The 21,752-nt window shown below is 36.2% G+C and overlaps 1 long non-coding RNA gene across 1 annotated transcript in view; it reads right to left on the bottom strand.

The window, feature by feature from the left end:
• Nucleotides 1-354: 354 nt before the first annotated feature.
• Nucleotides 355-21,752, bottom strand: part of LOC137635916 (uncharacterized) — a 152,901-nt gene continuing 131,503 nt past the window's right edge. The window contains exon 4 of the long non-coding RNA XR_011042821.1: nt 355-374. This is a non-coding gene — a long non-coding RNA (uncharacterized lncRNA). The remainder of the gene's footprint in view (nt 375-21,752) is intronic.

The raw sequence follows: 21,752 nt of genomic DNA, 5'->3' as shown, positions 1-21,752 counted from the left end.
CATTAACTTGTTTGTGAATTCAAATGTATCATATTTTAATTATATTTGCTTCCTATTATGAGAAGTTAATTAATGAATGCTGTTAAGTCCGAAGGTTACACCTATTTTCATTGTCAAGTATTAAACAGTTAATAATATTTATGCGCCCAATTGAAATATAGTTGAAATCTAATTTGGAGAGAGAGAGAGAGAGAGAGAGAGAGAGAGAGAGAGAGAGAGAGAGAGAGAGAGAGAGATTCGTATTAAAGCTCTCACCTATACATATTTATTCCCCACGAGTCATTCATATGGAGAACAATATTGTTAAAATACTTATAGTAACAAAGAAGACTAAAAAAAAATGTCATGTACTTACCATTCACATGATGGCAGTTCTGATGGAAGAGAAGAGAAAACATTATTTTAATGTGTATATAAATTCCTATTTCCTTTTGATAACCATAACATTCAAAATAGTCACATCACAATTACTATTATGATTATTTAAAATATCTTATCCATACAAAAGCCCGATATGGCATGGAACGAAACTACTAGAACAATGTGCAGAAAAAAAAGACACTACTACATAATATACAGTATGAATTCTCCCCTATATAATAATAAGCCTGGTTAAATATATAAACAATTATATATATACAATATATATATATATATATATATATATATATATATATATATATATATATATGTGTGTGTGTGTATGTTTGTGTGTATTTTAAGTCCCCCTTAGCTCTTCCCATCCCTAGGGTGGGGAGAGACAGAGTAGTCATACCCTGGTGAGAGAAGAGTGCATGTATGTGCATATCTGAATATTTAGCCGTCATGTTTTACGGGTCGCATACACTAGTAACATATCCAGATATGTAACCAAGACATAAAAATCTTTGATGGCAGTATAAGTCAAGACGAAGAGACTTAAAGCACTTCTAAGCTTTGATTAGAAGTGATTAAAGTCTACTGTACATGTGACATTCTAAGACTATATATCAAGACTGCAGTATAATTGGGTAGTTTCTGGCCAAACCATACATAATACATTTCCATAAATGAAAAGATCTGACATCTAATCCCCAGGTCCAAACATCATGACAAGGTCTGAGGAACTTTTTTTTTTTTTGGACAATGAATTGGATTTATAAATTTATGCCATATGGCCCACAACTGGGGCCAAGGAGGCCATTAAGTACCATGTGCCACTACTAGAGAAAATCCCTGAAGTTGCAATATGAAGTAAAAGTCAAATTGGAAATAGGAACTGGGAACAGAGGTAAAGTTGAAACTTAAAAATTGAGTACAGCTGGGGCCCAAAATGGAAGCTGCAAAGACCTGGAAGTAATGCCTATAGTGCACCTGCTTTAGATGCACTAGTGGCACTGCTTGGCATCAATGACCATTGCTGTTACAATGCCAGTACCTAATAACCAATCAATCAATTGTGCCACTGCCCTTCTATGGGGAGAGGGGGACGACACTGAAATATGTTTGACACACTGTACATCAAAAGGATGATGATTCAGTTGCCATCCTTCCTAACTCACACACAGCTAGATAATGTAAGTCTGATGATGAAGCAGGAGGCCAAAATGATAGAAACCAGGACATTCATGTTCACAGATGTCTATGGGAACTTGAAAATAATAACTGAAAAGAACCCAAGTTATAACAGGTGTAGAAAAGGCCCCTACACCTTCAACATCTAATCCAGTTGAAGAGTTTTGGGAAATTATCTGAGAAATATCAAAATAAAATACCTGTTCTCATAGTATAAGTGATGTATAGATACATCTTATCTAGTTGAAGAGTTTGGGAATTTATCAGAGAGAAATAATAAACAGAATACTTGTTCTAATACATAAAGGACTAATAGTCTATGTTCAAACTAGGAAAACAGCACTAGTTTACATGCAATCTCTCTTACTTAAGTATGAGTACTGTATATCTTATAAAAATTTGCTTGCTAGCACAGTATGGTGATTCTGCCTGTGAATTGTACCATAAAATTTGCATTGCAACTTTCCACAAGTGTCTTCAATTATAAGTCAACTTCAACAATCTCTGAAGAATCACTACAATAAAAAGATCTCTAAAGCAGTTGTCCAAACTTTGGCAGTGTGGGCATGAACCATACTTAAACACTGAGTTATCAGGCAGTACCAGAGAAATGAAGGAAGTTACCACCAGCACACATTGAGGTCCTTCAACTCGACATAGTTAAGGAATGCTTCAATTTCTGCAATTAGCCTGGTTGTATTTAGATAGGTTCTTATGATTTACTTGGTAAATGAGAATTTGTAACTGATATACTGTACTGTACATGAGCTAAGGCTGAGATTAAGTCAAACTTATGTATGGAGAAAGTATCATGTGCAGTATATCAGGCATAATGTGTGATATCATGAAGTCAAAGTAAAGAGTATAGAATTTACTATAAAGTTTGTCACTAAAAAGAATCCTTATTTCAAGAATAATATCAATACAGTAGGCTGTATTGTACATACATGTACTTGTACTATATTCTTAATAATATTTGAGGTACCACTGTCACTTTTATTTCAATTATTCAAATGAATTTTGTGTCAACTACCCCTGTATATGTTTTCTAAGAGAATGAACAACCACATATTGCACCTCCAAATTAAACCCAACTTTCTAAGCCAATCAGATTATAAAACAAACCGAGTGATTAGGATATCTGTAGAAATATTACACTTAATACCACAAGCAGTTTGGCAAATGAAAAGGCCCTCAATATCTGAGAGGCTGTGCTAAGAATCTAAATAAAAATCCATAAGATGGAAGAGATGAGAATTCCCTGTGTGTCTAACCTTGTAATGAAACACCCAGTAACTCTGCACTTTGCTATAATAAACACATCCTAGCAAAGTTACTAACTGTTACATTAGATACAGAAGTTATAGCCACCTTTTTTCCACTGGCATATGTACAGATATTTTATAGTGAAACAAGCTGCTTAGAACACCATACAAAGTTTACGACTGTATAAGAAAGTTATACTACTGTACTTTACCTAATCATCCCCAAATAGCAGAAAACATTTCAATATAAACAAATTATATACATTTATATACATATATAAACCCAAAAAAGGTGTATACTATAACCTTGAGACCCAGAAAAATGTAAAAAAATAACAGAATGAAATGCAAAGCTCTTCAATATTACTCCAAAGGTTATTTTTTATGTGTTCTTCCAACTATTGAAGATACATAGAAGATAGAAAAATTTATAACAAACTTCTGTACACTATAATCAAGGACCAATTTTCCAGTGCTATTTCCACTACCATAACAAAAGAATGAAGCTTTTAAGCCAGGAGAAAATGACAAGATTGTATCATGTATATGCACAAAGACTGATTTCATCCAATGGTCGTGGAACTCAAGTGACCCTGGATTCCAATCTGTCTTTAAACATATACAAGAATCTTTATACAGATCACAAGGTAGGAAAGAGTGGAGAAAATTTCTTACAAGACTAAGCTGTAAAGGAGAACCCAGTATTATTATTATTATTATTATTATTATTATTATTATTATTACTGGCTAAGCTACAACCCTAGTTGGAAAAGCAGGATGCTATAAGCCCAGGGGCTCCAACAGGGAAAATAGCCCAGTGAGGAAAGGAAAAGGGGAAAAATAAAATATTTAAAGAAGAGTAACATCATTAAAATAAATATCTCCTATATAAACTATATAAACTTTAACAAAACCAAAGGAAGAGAAATTAGATAGAATAGTATACCCGAGTGTACCCTCAAGCAAGAGAACTCTAACCCAAGACAGTGGAAGACCATGGTACAGAGGCTATGGCACTACCCAAGACTAGAGAACAAGGGTTTGATTTTGGAGTGTCCTTCTCCTAGAAGAGCTGCTTACCATAGCTAAAGTCTCTTCTACCCTTACCAAGAGGAAAGTGGCCACTATGCACTTTACTTTGATAGGCGCACCTTAGCATAGTGACCAATTATACTGCATCATACTATATAGACATAACAAATACAGTATCCTGTATATGATGATTCTTATGGAGACAAACTGATGCCTTTAATACAGCAAACTATGTTTACAAATTCATGTCAAATGAACTAATCTCCTAATTATCCAAATAAAGTCATAAAGCAGTGTAACATAGACTACTTAATCTATTTAGCACACATTAAAATCAAGGAAGAGAACACCCAACAAAATGTTAAAAAACACTAGAAAAATACAGAAATTTATATGTAAAACAATTTAGAATTAATCTAATTTGCTCTTCCAACTGTTATGGATCCTTGAAGCAATCTACCATACAGTATATCCTAATCGTTCTTCTTATTCATTAAATTTCCTTTTCCTGAACATCAGATTGAACTATGGGGATCAGAGAAAAAGGGACCAGAATGGATTCCATAACCACAATGAATATATCTATCCCAAAGTATTATTATTATTATTATTATTATTATTATTACTAGCCAAGCTACAACCCTAGTTGGAAAAGCAAGATGCTATAAGCTCAAGGGCTCCAACAGGGAAAAATAGCCCAGTGAGGAAAGGAAATAAGGAAATAAATAAATGATGAGAACAAATTAACAATAAATCATTCTAAAACCAGTAACGTCAAAATAAATACAGTATGTCACATATAAATTATTAACAACGTAAAACAGATATGTAGGGCAACCAATACAACCATGGAATCGACTGTCTGTAAATGTACAGTATAGATAGATGTGCATCTGGACTTATATATGGACAATTTCAATAGAAAATAGTAGCCTAAGCAAGACTGTGAGACCAGAATGGCAGTGACCTAGTAATCAGTATGACCTGATGTGTTCATAACTTGGGTCAGTATAACACTAGAATATTTGTTAAACAGCATTAATACAATACAAGGCTCCTGACTATACCCAATTTTTTTAATGAGGCGCATTTGCACGGACTCGCAGGGGTGCCCTTTAGGCTCGGAAAAGTTTCCTGCATTCTGATTGGTTAGAATTATCTTGTCCAACCAATCAGTGATCGGGAAACTTTCCCGAGCTAAAAGGGCACCCATGCGAGTCTGTGCAAATCTACCACACTAAAAAAATTGACTATAGTATATTGGGGATGTGTTTGCCTTCCATTCGCATGGCAGCAGATCGATCCCCGCCAAGGACCGTGAGTTTAAGCTGATTACGGAGGAGGTCACTGCTGTGGTTGAGCACCACAATGGGGATTGGGCTTGCCTGGCTGACGTTCTGGTGAACACCTAATCTGATAAAACTGGAACTGAAACCATACACCTTTAACCTTTATAAGGATAGAAGGGACTCTTTAGCTATGGTAAGCAGCTCTTTTAGGAGAAGGACAGTCCAAAATCAAACCATTGTTCTCTCGTCTTGGGTAGTGCCATAGCCTCTGTACCATGGTCTCTACTGTCTTGGGTTAGAGTTCTCTTGCTTGAGGGCACACTTGGGCACACTATTCTTTTTTTCTTCCTCTTGTTTTGTTACAGTTTTTATAGATAATATAGGAGGTATTTATTTTATTCTTAAAATATTCTTCATTGTTTCCGTTCCTCACTGGGCTATTTTCCCTGTTGGAGCCTCTGGGCTTATAGCATTCTGCTTTTCCAACTAGGGTTGTAGCTTAGCAATTAATAATAATAATAATATACCAGCACATACCCTTGATTTGGAACAAATGTCCAGTGAAGGGAAAGAAACCTACTGATGGTACAGTGAAATTCAGTCTTGACTTAATTCATTGTCCTATCTTTCTATAGTTATTCCTTTGGAAACACAATAAATAAAAACCCATAATACTAAAAGTAAAATCACCCAATTAACCATCATTAAAATGTTTATAGAAGATATCACATCCCTGAATAATGACAGAAAATATTATCAAATAGTCATTCATCACTTTAGACAACATTACCAACCTACCAACCAAAAGAAACTTAAAATAATTCCTTCAATAAAAGCCAAATCAATCAAAGTTAGACCTATTATTATTATTATTATTATTATTATTTTTACTTGCTAAGCTACAACCCTAGCTGGCAAAGCAGGATGCTATAAGCCCAGGGGCCCCAACAGGGAAAATAGCCCAGTGAGGAAAGGAAACAAGGAAAAATAAAATATTTTAAGAACAGTAACAACATCTAAATAAATATTTCCTATATAAACTATAAAAACTTAAACAAAATAAGAGAAAGAGAAACGAGATAGAATAGTATGCCCGAATGTACCCTCAAGCAAGAGAACTCTAACCCAAGACAGTGGAAGACCATGGTACAGAGGCTATGGCACTATCCAATACTAGAGAACAATGGTTTGATTTTGGAGTGTCCTTCTCCTAGAAGAGCTGCTTACCATAGCTAAAGAGTCTCTTCCACCCTTATCAAGAGGAAAGTATCCACTGAAAAATTAGAGTACAATAGTTAACCACTTGGGTGAAGAAGAACTGTTTGGTAATCTCAGTGTTGTCAGGTGTATAAGTACAGAGGAGAATCTGTAAAGAATATGCCAGACTATTCGGCGTATGTGTAGGCAAAGTGAAAATGAACCGTAACCAGAGAGAAGGATCCAATTCAGTACTGTCTGGCCAGTCACAGGACCCCATAACTCTCTAGGTAGTAATTACTAATTTTGTAATCAAAACTGTAAAACACTGATAACCAGAGATACAGAGAGTAGGAGAAAAACATATGTTGCAATTTGAAACAGCAGGAATGCAATCAATCTAGGGAAACAAATTCATACAAAGTCATACACGGTATAAATTAATTAATAGAAAAATTCATTATCTCAGAAAATTAATTAAAATTTTGAGAAAATATGAGAGAAAAGTAAAGGATATTCAACGTACTGTACATGGTACTATGAAAGGAATGCTGATGATTTAGATACAGTACGTTTCATAGGGATAATAATATATGTACATAACTTTTTGTTTTGGTATGAAAGCTTATTAAAATATTATTATTATTATCATTAAAATATTATCATTGTTATTATTATTATTATTATTATCATTATTACTAGCTAAGCTACAACTCTAGTTGGAAAAGCAGAATGCATTAAGCCCAAGGACTCCAAGAGGGAAAATAGCCCAGTAAGGAAGGTAAAAAAATATGGAAATATATAAAATACTGTACATGATTTGAGAAATAATATTTGACTGAAAGTGATGGCAAATTACTAAGTGGGAAGAAAACGCATCTAAAAAACTGATTGTAATATGAAAACACCATTAATGTAAAGTTTCTAAATGGAAATGAGTTTTAAAGCAATCATCAAGATTTGAGAAACAAGATTATATATATATATATATATATATATATATATATATATATATATATATATATATATATATATATATAAAGAGCAGTAGCTTGGCTAATAATAATAATAATAATAATAATAATAATAATAATAATACAGTAATAATAATAACAATAATAATAATAATAATAATAATACATATTATGGTAATTAAATCTTGAACCAATGCTATTATTTTGTAAGTAATAATCATTTTATCATATTACCTTGTTGATAAAACAGGTTAATGTATTTTTATGGAATGTTTATCATAACTAATTCAATATGATAAAAAATATTTGATTATGAAGCAGGGATTTTCATAAGTAGATCTGCTATATTTATGAGCCGTTTTAAAGAATATGCCACATCACTTCGCCTCGAAACTTTGAGTCATCATTTTAAATAAAATCGGCATTAATTTTCATATTTCTCCTTCCTAAAATAGGTTTTTTCATGGCAGGAATCCATATATATAAGCCTTATTCACAATATTGAAGGCATAAGGCCGGTATAATAGAAGCCAAATTACATTGAGTTGACGATCGCCAATGTCCGATATCGAACCAGCTTCGGACGAAAAGTCCGCTAATTTTACTCATTTATCAATTTAATTTCTATTATACCGGCATATTCTTCATAGAATGAGCATACGCAATACTTATATACATTAATCCTATGAATAAAGTATATTAAAAAGCTTGCATATAAGAATTATGGCCGTTTTTACGATAGCAAATCGATTTCTCGGTATCGTAAATATTAGAACATAGATACAAATAAATAGAAGATAGAAATCATACGATTTACGAAATGTACATCTCTAATAATAGGAAATAAACACTACACAAACTCGTTATAATAATTAATATAACCATTAATACTAATTTAATTATAATATCACCCTTAATTAGCTCAGTAAGCCTAATATTACGACAAAAACGAAACAAAATTATGACGTCATCACCTCCAGCAGACAGGAGGAAGCTTTAGGCCGATGGTCCTTTTTAATGTTTTAAAATGTCATTTTATTCTTCAAAAATGACCATTTTTCCTCATTACAACGAAATATATGTTAAACAAGATCAAATATTATCAACGCAGATAATGTAAAATGAATTATTATCATACGTAAAGAAGTGAATCAATATTCATAACGGAGTTCAACCTCCCTAGCAGTTCCGGCGACCTTGACAAATATTCCCCCCCTCTCTCTCTCTCTCTCTCTCTCTCTCTCTCTCTCTCTCTCTCTCTCTCTCTCTCTCTCTCTCTCTCTCTCTGTGAAGATCAGTCGAGAAACTCAGATTCTTGAACATCAAATTTCAATCTAATCTATGAAAAGTATAGATATTTTTCTTCATTTGCCCTTTCTGATATCAATTATAATTAAATTATACTAAATGTTATTAGAGCATATTGGCTTTATAGCAAATACTACGCCGTTTTATACAATATTTTCAGATGGTTGACAGAGGTAGGCCTATGTGTGCAAACATACATACATACATACACACATACAAACACACACTATTTATATGTATATAATATATATACATTTATACATACATACATACATATATATATATATATATATATATATATATATATATATATATATATATAGTGTGTGTATGTATGTGTACATATAAATGCATAAAAACATTCATATATATGCATACTGTATATACACATTCAAGTATGTGTATGTATTCATACAGACACAAGCATAACTATATGCACAATACAATATATATCTGTGTATGTATTCCCAACTGCAATGGCTAGTAACAGTGGGTGGCTCCTTTTAAAAAAAACAAACTAATCACGATCCTATTCACACAAATACTAAATTATTATTATTATTATAATTTCTAGCTAAGCTACAACCCTAGTTGGAAAAGCAGGATGCTATAAGCCCAAGGGCTCCTACAAGGAAAAACAGCCCAGTGAGGAAAGGAAATAAACAACAAGAGTAGTAATGAACAATTAAAACAACATATTTTAAGAACGGTAATACCATTAAAATGTCAGCCTGTTCAATATAAAAACATTCACTGCAAGTTTGAACTTCAAAAGTTCAACTGATGATGATGATTATTATTATTATTATTATTACTGCTAAGGTACAACCCTAGTTAGAAAAACAGGATGCTAAAAGCCCAAGGGCTCCAACAGGGAAAATAGCCCAGTGAGTTAAGGAACAAGGAAAAATAAAATATTCTAAGAACAGTAACAACATCAAAATAAATATTTCCTATATATACTACAAGAACTTCAACAAAACAAGAGAAATTAGATGGAATAGTGAGCCTGAGTGTACCCTCAAGCAAGAGAACTCTAACCCAAGACAGTGGAAGACCATGGTACAGAGGCTATGGCACTACCCAAATCTAGAGAACAATAGTGCCGTAGTTAACCCCTCGAGTGAAGACGAATTGTTTGGTAATCTCAGTGTTGTCAGGGGTATGAAGACAGAAGAGAATCTGCAAAGAATATGCCAGACTATTCAGTGTATGTATAGGCAAAGGGAAAGTGAACCGTAACCAGAGAGAAGGATCCAATATAGTACTGTTTGGCCAGTCAAAGGACCACATAATTTTCTAGCGGTAGTATCTCAAAGGCTGGCTGGTGCCCTGGCCAACCTACTACCTAATGAATTTTGGGGTTACAGGATATAGAAAGGAGTACAACCTCACAAATTGCTAACAATGACTTACAGAAGAGAAAAACACAGAGATAAAATCCCACATTCAAATCATAACACATTATGCTCCATCATCACACTGCACAGCACACCCACAATGAATGCCAAGAAAGCTGTCTATATAAGGCTGTATATTTTTACTTTAAGTACTGTGCTGTGTATTGTATTGCAGCCAACTACATGCTTAGCAGTACTGTAAAACACTGACTGTACAGTATTCATGCAAGGTAAACTTTGGGACTCTGTGCACTGCAATCACACAAGATCTAGCCTATCTCAACAATGTGGTCTAGAATGTACGGGTTCTTTTCACTGAGCAGACACACAGCACAGGCTGCAAAGAGGAAGAACTCTAATCAATCATGAAGAATACTAACAACAGCTAATCTTGCTAGTTTGCTTGCTAGAATTTACATCACATGAAAGACATTTCTGTAGTTTACTGAGTCATAAGATTTAGGACTATTAAGTGAGTGAATTTTCTATCCCCCCACACAAGAATCAATCACTATGAAATAAACAGTCAGTGGTCCAGTGCTGAAAGAGGAAAAGAAGATAACGAAGGGATTACTACAGGAATAAGGAAAGAAAAGGGACTGAAAAAGTTAACCACTCGGCTGAGTCCCTGGTTAGGCTGGAGGAACGTAGAGAGTAGAGGTCCCCTTTTTTGTTTTGTTTCTTGTTGATGTCGGCTACCCCCCAAAATTGGGGGAAGTGCCTTTGGTATATGTGTATGTATGCAAAAAGTTTATTGAAAGTTGCTATGATAAGAGTCTGGGAAACACCAAAAAGGGCAGACCCACTCAAGCTCTACAGTTTCTAGTAGTGTCTACAACCTCCCCATCCTTGTGAGCAAAGGATGGGGAATGGTTTGGGAAAGCCTATTGATGTAACTGTCAAACCACCAGCAACCATTAACTGGTTCCCCTGGTCTTACTTGATTGAGAAGCAGCTTTGACACTGATCGTATGTATATATGGCCATTATCTAGGAAACTGTCCTGTCCCTTGCCTCTGCCATTCATGAGCAACTTTTAAAAGGCATATTAAATACAGAGGATACTTCAAGCTCTAGCAGAGAACAATCAAGGAATTTGAAGGTGGTCAGCAGGTAGAATAAGAAGCCACATGACAGAAACAAAGAGTGAGATTTGGTAAGCATAGGGAAAGAATGTTAAAACCACTAAAAGACAAAAAATATGATTTGAATGATGCTGCATTAACAAAAAGGAGAAATGGAGAAGACATATGATAAATACAATTTGATGGATGCTGACATTGCAAAACGAACCAATATAGAACGACAGCTCAGAAGAAACAAAAGGGAAAAGCAATAGAACTATCAGGAATGACATGTTACTTGCAAAAGCAAGATGAATAACCAGTCAAGGTATCTAACAGAATACAGTAGGTGATAATCTGTTGAGAGAAAATGGGACCAGAATAGTGTAAAAGTTTAATGTTAACATTAAATGATGAACTGCAGTAATGTATAAAAAGTAAATGAATTAGACTAAGTGTGATGTGAAAACCTTACAATTGTCAAATGAAAGGCTAAGAAAAATCAATAAAAAAAACTATGTGAAAACACCCAATGAAATTTTTGCCTGGCATTAACTTTCAAGAAACCAACAGAAGCCAGGTGAATCACTTGATGAATTCTTCAGAGAAATAAGGAAGATAAACAAAGACTGTAATCTAATGGCTGTCAGTGCTGATCAGTAATATGAAGAACTAATTTGAGATGCCTTCATCAATGGTCTCTCTTTAGTTCACATATGCTAATGCCTCCTGAAGAACAAAATTCTTGACTCGCAAAGTACCTGCAATCAAGATGATTCCTTGGACCTTGCAAAGAAGAATGATGAAGCCTAAACTTCTCTGACTGCACACACTGTTGTTACTGTTACCCCTCAGAATCCACATAGCTGAAATTTGTCACTCCACTGCAGTGGTAAACCTAAAGTCGTCCGAAGGGGATGCTATGAAAAGCTCGCCTGACGCTTCTGAGAGGTCGGCAGTTTCCGCTACCTACAATGTACGAATAAATGCTACTTTTGGGAAGGACCTTATCATGCTAGAAGTACGTGCCCTGCATATGAAGTTACCTCTCATAAATGTTCTAGGAAGGGACATTTTTCTTGTGTTTGTCAGTCTAAATCCACAAAAGTGTCCATAGCAACAGTGCTTAATTCTCATATTATGTCTACGGTGACTAATGTCCCTAAAGGACTTTCACAGAATGCAACTGTAGTAACAATCAGAGGTAGGAAGTTGAGTGCCCTAATAGCTTCATGCAGTACTGACATACTATATATATACAATTGAGAAGTTGCTCAAGAATTAGAACAGAAAGTGCATCCAGATAGTAAGGGGGTCAGTATGGCTTAAAAATCTTTCTAGTACTAGTCCTCCTGGACATGCTGTGGCCAACCTCGAGCTTGGACTCGATAATCAATCTTATCCTGACGCACATCTTTGTGCGCCGAGGGACCTGTGCGCAGACATACGGTAATTCTTGGGCTATATTTTCAGAGACAGCACCCAAGTGTAACAATGGAATTAAGTGGGCATAAATATGGATTAACTTTGAAAAGCAGTACTGTAATAAGTATTGTGTTCTTACAGCTACAGCACTAGAGGAGCCTTCACACTTTCATAGTTTATGACCTACTTGCCGACCGATTGCTACCAAGTCCAGGCATTACAGCAACAATAATAAGACTTTATAGCAATGGAAGTAAATAAGCTACTCCATCTTTATGGGGAGCCAAAGTTGTAGTTGCGGAAAACCCAAGTGATCAGCATAAGATGTGGATGTGTGTGATGACTATTTACAGACAATCAACCAGTATACTGAGCTGGCTAGTCTTGGGTGGTGCCATAGCCTCGGTACCATGGTCTTCTACTGTCTTCGAGTTAGAGATCTCTTGCTTGAGGGTACAATTGGACATACTATTCGCTCTTTATTCTCTTCCTCTTGTTATTTTGAAGATTTCATAGTTTATAAATGAAAGAAAGATCTATTTTAATGTTATTATTGTTCTTAAACTTCTCAAGTAAATTTCATTATTTTCTTTCTGCACTGCGGTATTTTCCCTGTTGTAGCCCATGGGCTTATAGCGTCCTGCTTTTCCAACTAGCAAGTAGTAGTAGTAGTAATAATAATAATAATAATAATGATAATGATAATAATAATAATAATGATAATAATAATAAAAACAACAATAACAATAATAATAATAATAATACCACCAGATACCAATTAAAGAGTCAGACATGAGGTACACTGCTTTTGAGGCAATTGTTGTTCTGTATCACTTCTAAAGGATTCCTTTTGGAGTAACAAATGGCCCACTCCTTTCCACCAAGCAATGGACAAATTAGTAAAGAAAGAAAGATGACTTGCAAGGTCCTTTTCCTTATCTTGACAATATCACAATTGCTAGAACTACACAAGAGGAGCATGATCAGAATTTAGACGACTTTCTAAAAGTTGTGGAACGAACGTACCTAACTCTACTTGAATCCATAACGATCAAATCAATGCGCACCATAAATGTTCTATGTTACGCGTGGAGAATGTACATACTATATACAACCAGATACGGAGAGACTTTGTCCACTCCAGGAACCTTCTCCTCCAACAAATCTGGTATATCCCCTACTGCTCCGGACAAAGCCGAGGTCTTCATCTCCTCATGAAGGATACTAGAGTGAAGGAACCATCAAAGTAATCAGAATGTGTTAGTATAGAAATCATCATCATTACTACCATAGTTTATATCATTATAAGTAATGCTGCAACTCTATAGGCAGAAAAGCACAAGGGTTTTAAAAGGCCTGTACAAAAAAAAAATGTTAAATGTTTGGTGTGAAAGGAGACTAACATCAATAGTCATAACAAAAATAAATTTGCTTTAAATGGACATATACATAATGTACATATGTATAAGGTCAAGTACAGTACTGTACATCAAGTCAAGGAACTCTACTCACAAGAAGATAATTCTGTGTTAGCAATAACTAAATATATTGAACAAGATATACAGTACTGTACACTTTATATAATTCTAATGGAGAGGTTCTATACTGGTGTGTGTGTGTGTGTGTGTGTGTGTGTGTGTGTGTGTGTGTGTGTGTGTATATCCCATATGAGGATGCTAAAACACATTATGATCATACACTCATCATCATCATCATCTCCTCATACACCTATTGATGCAAGGGCCTCGGTTATATTTTGCCCATCTTCTCTATCTTGAGCTTTTAATTCTAAATTAATATTACAAGTACTGCACTCCTAATAAAAATCCCAAAAGGAAAAATTAAAATCCTAATTGGATAATAAACTTAAGGAAACCTCAGTCCATGGGCAGTAGGTTGTGTACAGACTAAAGTTGGGAAGCACATATGGTAAGCATAAAGGCTCCAGCTAGTAGAAGCGATGACAGAGACAGAATCTCCCCTCTCAAAAAGAGGAGGATATTGTTGAGTATGATTTCCCATTATCGAATTGTAACAGGTAAGAATATATGTGATACTTGCAAAAGCACTGGATAAAGATACTTATATTATGGTTATTTCAGTAAAAACACCTTCAACATTAGGGCATTGATGCGGCAGGACGAGACCTCAAGATAAGCAACTTTTATGGTGAGCGTGATCAGCGTTAATGTTTTTACAGTTTGGGGTAAAAATAGTAAAAAAGTGATTGGTTTAATCCACAACACAGAACCTACATTATGTACTCTCTTAAGGGAGACAGAATGTCACAGGCAAGAAACAAGCATTCGAGTCCAGACAACACCTAAGAATCTAGTGAGATGATTATAAAGTTCCTAATTAACTTTGCACAACTAGAACTGCAGGCAGAGACTCACAGTTTCAAGATCCAAGAGGAGAAATATGAATGACTGAAAATCTGTCCTCAGTCCTGGGTCAAGTAGCTTAATTAGATTCAGTGCTTACAAGAAGCTAAAGCAAATGCAGTGGCATGATTACTACAATACCATTACCCCTGTGGGACAACTATGCAGTACAGGAAAAATAAGATAGGCCACAGTATGCTACAGTTATAAGAGAAGAAGACTTTACTGTGCAGTATACATACATGAACAGGGACATGAACAACCAACAGCCAATAAGCCTCCTCAATGTTATTTATAAAATTTTCACCAAAGTTATCACCACCGAATTGTAGGAAAGCTTGATGAAAATCAGCCAATGGAACAAGCGGGCTTTAGAAGAGGCTACTACCCAATTGACCATCTACAAACAGTAAACCAAATCATTGAGAAAACAAATGAATATAAGATACCACTAGTAGTAGCACTTGTAGATTACACCAAAGCATTTGACTCGGTTGAAACTGAGGAGGTCATGTCAGCACTGGAAGAACAGGGAGTTGACTCAGTTTACATCTATGTACTCTGTCACATCTATGACCATGCAACATCATTTATTCGCCTCCACAAGGACTCTGAACCATTCCAACTCAAGAGAGGAGTCAGACAATGTGACACTAGCTCACCCAAACTGTTTACTGCCTGCCTAGAGAGAGCTTTCCGCCAACTCAACTGGCAAGAAAAAGGAATAAAAATAGATGGAGAATATCTAAGTCACCTAAGATTTGCTGATGACATCATTATCATTGCTCACACCAAAGAAGAGCTTCAACATATGCTCACCGAGCTAAATGAAGCAAGCAAATCAATTGGCCTCCACATGAACTTCCAAAAGACCAAAGTCATGAGCAATAAATATACTGAAAATGCAGATGACACACTTGAAATTGAAAACCATCAAATGAATCTCTCTACATGATGCCTGTAAAGAGAGCGAAATAAAAAGAAGAATAACCCTCGGTTGGCAAGCGTTTGGAAGAGCCAGTACAGTGTTAAAAAATAAGAAGATTCCTATCATCTTAAAATGGAAAGTCTATGATCAGTGTATCCTCCCCACTGTCACCTAAGGGGCCGAAACTTGAAATCTAACAAAAAAGCTTTCCCTTAAATTACGAACAATGCAGAGGGCACATGAGAGAATTATGCTAAATCTAACATGGAAGGATAGAAAAACAGCTAAATGGATACATAAAAAAACTAAAGTAATGGATATCCTTGAAACCATTAGCAAGCTCAAATGGAACTGTGCGGGGCACATTGCCAGGATGACAGACAACAGATGGACATCACGAACAACCTTCTGGACACCCCGAGGATACACAAGAAACCGAGGAAGACAAAAAACCCGCTGGCGAGATGACTTAGACCAACATAAGCAACAGTGGCACAGAATAGCTTGGGATAGAAGTCTGTGGAGGAACCTGGGGAAGGCCTACATCCAACAAAGGACTTTTGAAGGCTGAAATGATGATGATGATGATACATACAATCACATGACAACCTATCAATTAGATTTTGATTGAAATAGTAGGATCATCACAAGAAATACACAAAATCTTTTTGTGTATGAGAGTACTGAAGGACGCTTCAAAGAATACAGATAGGGAAGCTTTTGGGAGCTGCTTTATGCCGCCAAATCTGGTGTTAGAGTTGAACGAATGAAGTGGAAGGGAATGAAACACCCCCTTTGATAGACGATTGACTTAAGTTTTTTAACTATTCCTACAACGGCAAAAACATTTAATACTTCACAAGCTCATCAATCACTAGGGTCTTAAACTCAATCTTTTAGCCAAAAAAGTGAGTCACCAAAAGACTTCAGTTTTCATGACATCTACTGTATATTCAGTAATATCAAATACAGCAGTTTAGTTTACTATGGATTAAGGTGAAATATTATACAAGAACTGTACAATGTAAAATGTCTAATTTGTAACACACTGTATCTGGACCTCTTAGTTAGTCTATTTTCTATGAACTGAAGGAAACAGTAGGGAAATTTGTATGTCTTGTTAATGTGTAATGTGTTAAATTAGACATATAATCCTTTTTCTGTTTTATTTGATGGTTGTGGTGACTGATGTGATAATGTCCCTGACTGGTGAACGCCAGACTGAGGTTGGAGTCCCCCTCAAACTCCTTAGTTTCTTTGATCGCTGCAACTTCGCCATCCTTGTGAGCTAAGGATGGGGAGTTTGGGTGAGCCTATAGGGCCTATGCCTGGCCCTCCCCCATCCTAGCTTGGGTGGAGATGGGGCTTGGGTGCTGATCATATGCATATAAGGTCAGTCTCTATGAAATATTGATTACCTGATTTTGCCAATCTATCTCTTAAGCACAGAAAGGATGATAAAATTCAAAGAAGTGTTTTAACACAATCTCTAGGGCACAAAAAGTCTGATAAAATCCCAAAAAAATTTCTACCACAATCTCTTCATCTAAATTATAGCAACAGCAAGACAACTAACAGAGATTATTACGCATACTTTAATAACAAAATGCTTTCCAATCTAAACAGGGAATTTTGGTATTCAAATCATAAAACATCATACTCCCACACCACACTGGCCCTACACCCACATCCCCCAATTATCTCACACTGTGACCCCACATCATCTTGCATCTACCCACAGATCATCCAAGGACAGGCTGAGGGGCTATGAAGCTGGCAAAGCCAATTACTAAATAGTATGCCATAATCTCCACTGAGGGTACTATAAAGACATATAACACGGGTAGGGAGGAAATAATGAAAGGTTTTGTCCTTAATATCTCCAATAACTTTGGTTGAGAGACCTTATTTTCAATAGAACAAGGACCCAATTGCAAAGTCCATGGAAAGGGGAGAGACTAGCATTTCAGTGGATCTGAACTGCTATCTATGCCATACCGTCTGAAAATCCCCATCTCCTCTTGCTTAATAAAAGAAAGGTGTAATTACAGAACACAATCTAATAACAACTTCTCCTAGTTCTGATATTACCAAGGTCAACCAAAGTCCAACGAGAGACTGAAGCCAGACGTTGACATGCTTCTCTTCAGGGATCTGACTTTTCTGAGTTAGGGAACTTAGTCTGAGAAGTCATGTCACAGTGACTGTGGGACCTTGAAACTTCTTGAGACATTCCTCATATATCACCATCAATTCCCATTATGAATTTAGACCAAAATGACATGAATTGTCACAGCAAACTTTTACAAAATAATTCTTGTATGCGAGAAGAAAGGCAATGAAGTAAGTACAGTACAGTAAATGTAATAGCTTTTACATGATATAAGATCGTTGAAAATTTCTCCCACATGCCAGGATAAAGCCCAGAATGCTATCCTGAAGTCCTTCTTATTGTTATTGTTACTGTTACTATTATTATCATTATTGTTATTATTATTACTATTATTATTATTATTATTATTATTTCTCTTCCTCTTGTTTTGTTAAGGTTTATATAGGAGATATTTATTTTAATGTTGTTACCCTTAAAATATTTTATTTTCCTTTTTTTCCCTTCCTTACTAGACTATTTTTTTTGTTGGAGCCCCTGGGCTTATAGCATCCTGCTTTTCCAACTAGGGTTGTAGCTTATCAAGTAATAATAATAATAATAATAATAATAATAATAATAATAATAATAATAATAATAATAATATTACTTGCTACGCTACAACCCTAGTTGGAAAGGCAGAATGCTATAAGCACAGGGGCCCCAACTGGGAAAATAGCCCATGAGGATAGGAAACATAAAATGTTACAAGAACAGTAACAACATTAAAATGAATATTTTCTAAATAAACAATAAAAACTTTAACAAAACAAGAGGAAGAGAAATTAATACGGATTAGTGTGCCTGAGTGTACCCTCAAGCAAGGGAACTCTAACCTAAGGCAGTGGAAGCCTATTCAACAAAGTTATACAAATAAGCAGGTATACAGTATACAATTAATATACATAATTTGTATAAACACCAAAGAATACATGGCATTTGAGCAAGCACAATACATTACTGTATATCATTCACGAACTTGTCACAAAAATATTTCCAACCCAAAGACTGTATTTCCAACCAAGTGACATAACTGAATCATTCCATACAATAAATCAATAGGTGGTGTATGCAATGTATGAATTTATGGGTGCATAAGTAAACCATAACATGAGGAGGTCAAAGCCAAATGGTACATCAATAATAATGATGATGATGATGATGATGATGATGATGATAATAATAATAATAATAATGATGATGATGATGATGATGATAATCATAATAATTTTGTAGAAAATCTAAATACATGTACAGTATACTGTACTCAATACCTGTGCAGTGTATACCAAACCCGCAAACCTAGGCATGTGCTTGAATGGAGACAGTGAGTGCCCCACCTGATATAAGAGTTCTACCATCAAGGCTTACGTCAGGAGGGCCCTGTCGCACTGTTCCACCTGGTGCGACACACACAAGGAACTTGGCAGAATATCCCAAGTACTTGTCAACAATGGATTCTCCAATAAGCATGTCCAAAAGGAAGTCAGGAAAGCAGTAGACAAGTGGTACGAACCTGCCCCGCCGAGAGACCCGACAGTAGCAATAACATCAAGCTATTTTATAAAGGACATATGCATCCGAATTACCTGCAAGACGAGAGGGTAATGAAAAAAATTGTCAAAAATAATGTATTCCCTACTGAAGACACCCAGAAATTGGACTTCACTATATATTACCAAACGGCCAAGATGAAAAGCCTTATTATGAGGAATAACCCAGCGCCCCCAGAGCAGGATTTCTTAAAGAAGACGAATGTTGTATATGCATATCAATGCCCTATCTGTGGTTGTCCCGGTAATTATATTGGCATGACAACTATGCTTCTTTCCAAGAGAATTTCTTGCCACGCACAGCAAGGGGCTATAAAGAATCATGCCCTACAAAGACACAACACCCATATTTGTCAAGCTGACATTGTCAATAACATGTTATTTTCATTAGTAAAATAAATTTTTGAATATACTTACCCGATAATCATGTAGCTGTCAACTCCGTTGCCCGACAGAATTCTACGGGAGGGATACGCCAGCTATCACTATACTAGAAGGGGGTGTACTCACAAGCGCCACCTGTGGCCAGGTACTACAGTACTTGTTGTTATCGCCACCTCACTTTTTCCTCGGTCCACTGGTTCTCTATGGGGAGGAAGGGTGGGTCAATTAAATCATGATTATCGGGTAAGTATATTCAAAAATTTATTTTACTAATGAAAATAACATTTTTCAATATTAAACTTACCCGATAATCATGTAGCTGATTCACACCCAGGGGGGTGGGTGAAAAACCAGTGTACAAGACTAAAGGATAGCTAAGTATCCCGTATTTCATATAATCAGTTATCCACAATAACAATGAAATAATAAGTACCTGGTAAGGAAGTCGACTTGAACCGTTACTCTGCCTTTAATAAGATCGTCTTCCTTACTGAGCGCAGCGTTCCTCTTGGAAGGCTGAATCAACTCAAAGGTGCTAAAGTATCAAGGGCTGCAACCCATACTAAAGGACCTCATCACAACCTTTAACCTCGGCGCTTCTCAAGAAAGAATTGACCACCCGCCAAATCAACAAGGATGTGGAAGGCTTCTTAGCCGACCGTACAACCCATAAAAAGTATTCAAGAGAAAGGTTAAAAGGTTATGGGATTATGGGAATGTAGTGGCTGAGCCCTCGCCTACTACTGCATTCGTTGCTACGAATGGTCCCAGGGTGTAGCAGTACTCGTAAAGAGACTGGACATCTTTGAGATAGAATGATGCGAACACTGACTTGCTTCTCCAATAGGTTGCATCCATAACACTCTGCAGAGAATGGCTCTGTTTGAAGGCCACAGAAGTAGCCACAGCTCCCACTTCATGTGTCCTTACCTTCAGCAAAGCAAGGTCTTCTTCCTTCAGATGAGAATGTGTTTCTCTAATCAGAAGCCTGAATAGTAAGAAACTGAGTTCTTAGAACTTGGAAAGGAAGGTTTCTTGATAGCACACTATAAGGCTTCTGATAGTCCTCGTAAAGGTTAAGACCTTTTTAGAAAGTACCTAAGAGCTCTAACTGGGCAAAGTACTTTCTCCAGTTCATTCCCCACCAAGTTGGACAGGCTTGGGATCTCGAACGACTTACGCCAAGGACGTGAAGGAAGCTCGTTTAGCAAAAACCGAGCTGCAAGGAACATGTAGCCGTTTCAGATGTGAAAACAATGATCCTGCTGAAGGCGTGGATCTCACTTACTCTTTTAGCTGTTGTCAAGCACACGAGGAAAAGAGTTTTTAACGTGAGGTCCTAAAAAGAGGCTGATTGGAGAGGTTCAAATCTTGATGACATAAGGAACCTTAGGACCACGTCTAGATTCCAGCCTGGAGTGGACAACCGACGTTCCTTAGAGGTCTCAAAAGACCTAGGGAGGTCCTGTAGATCTTTGATGGTGGAAAGATCCAAGCCTCTGTGGCGGAAAACCGCTGCCAACATACTTCTGTAACCCTTGATCGTAGGAGCTGAAAGGGATCTTACTTTCCTTAGATATAACAGGAAGTCAGCAATCTGGGTTACAGTGGTACTGGTTGAGGAAAACTGCATTGGTCTTGTACCAGCTACGGAAGACTTCCCCTTGAGACTGATAGATTCCGAGAGTGGATGTTCTCCTTGCTTTGGCAATCGCTCTGGCTGCCTCCTTCGAAAAGTCCCTAGCTCTTGAGAGTCTTTCGAAAGTCTGAAGGCAGTCAGACGAAGAGCGTGGAGGATTGGGTGTACCTTCTTTACGTGAGGTAGACGTAGAAGGTTCACTCCTAG

This window comes from Palaemon carinicauda, unplaced genomic scaffold, assembly GCF_036898095.1.
Source record: "Palaemon carinicauda isolate YSFRI2023 unplaced genomic scaffold, ASM3689809v2 scaffold198, whole genome shotgun sequence".
NCBI classification, from domain to species: domain Eukaryota; kingdom Metazoa; phylum Arthropoda; class Malacostraca; order Decapoda; family Palaemonidae; genus Palaemon; species Palaemon carinicauda.
The sequence above is the reverse complement of the archived record's forward strand: the minus strand, read 5'-3'. Positions and strand labels throughout refer to the sequence as shown.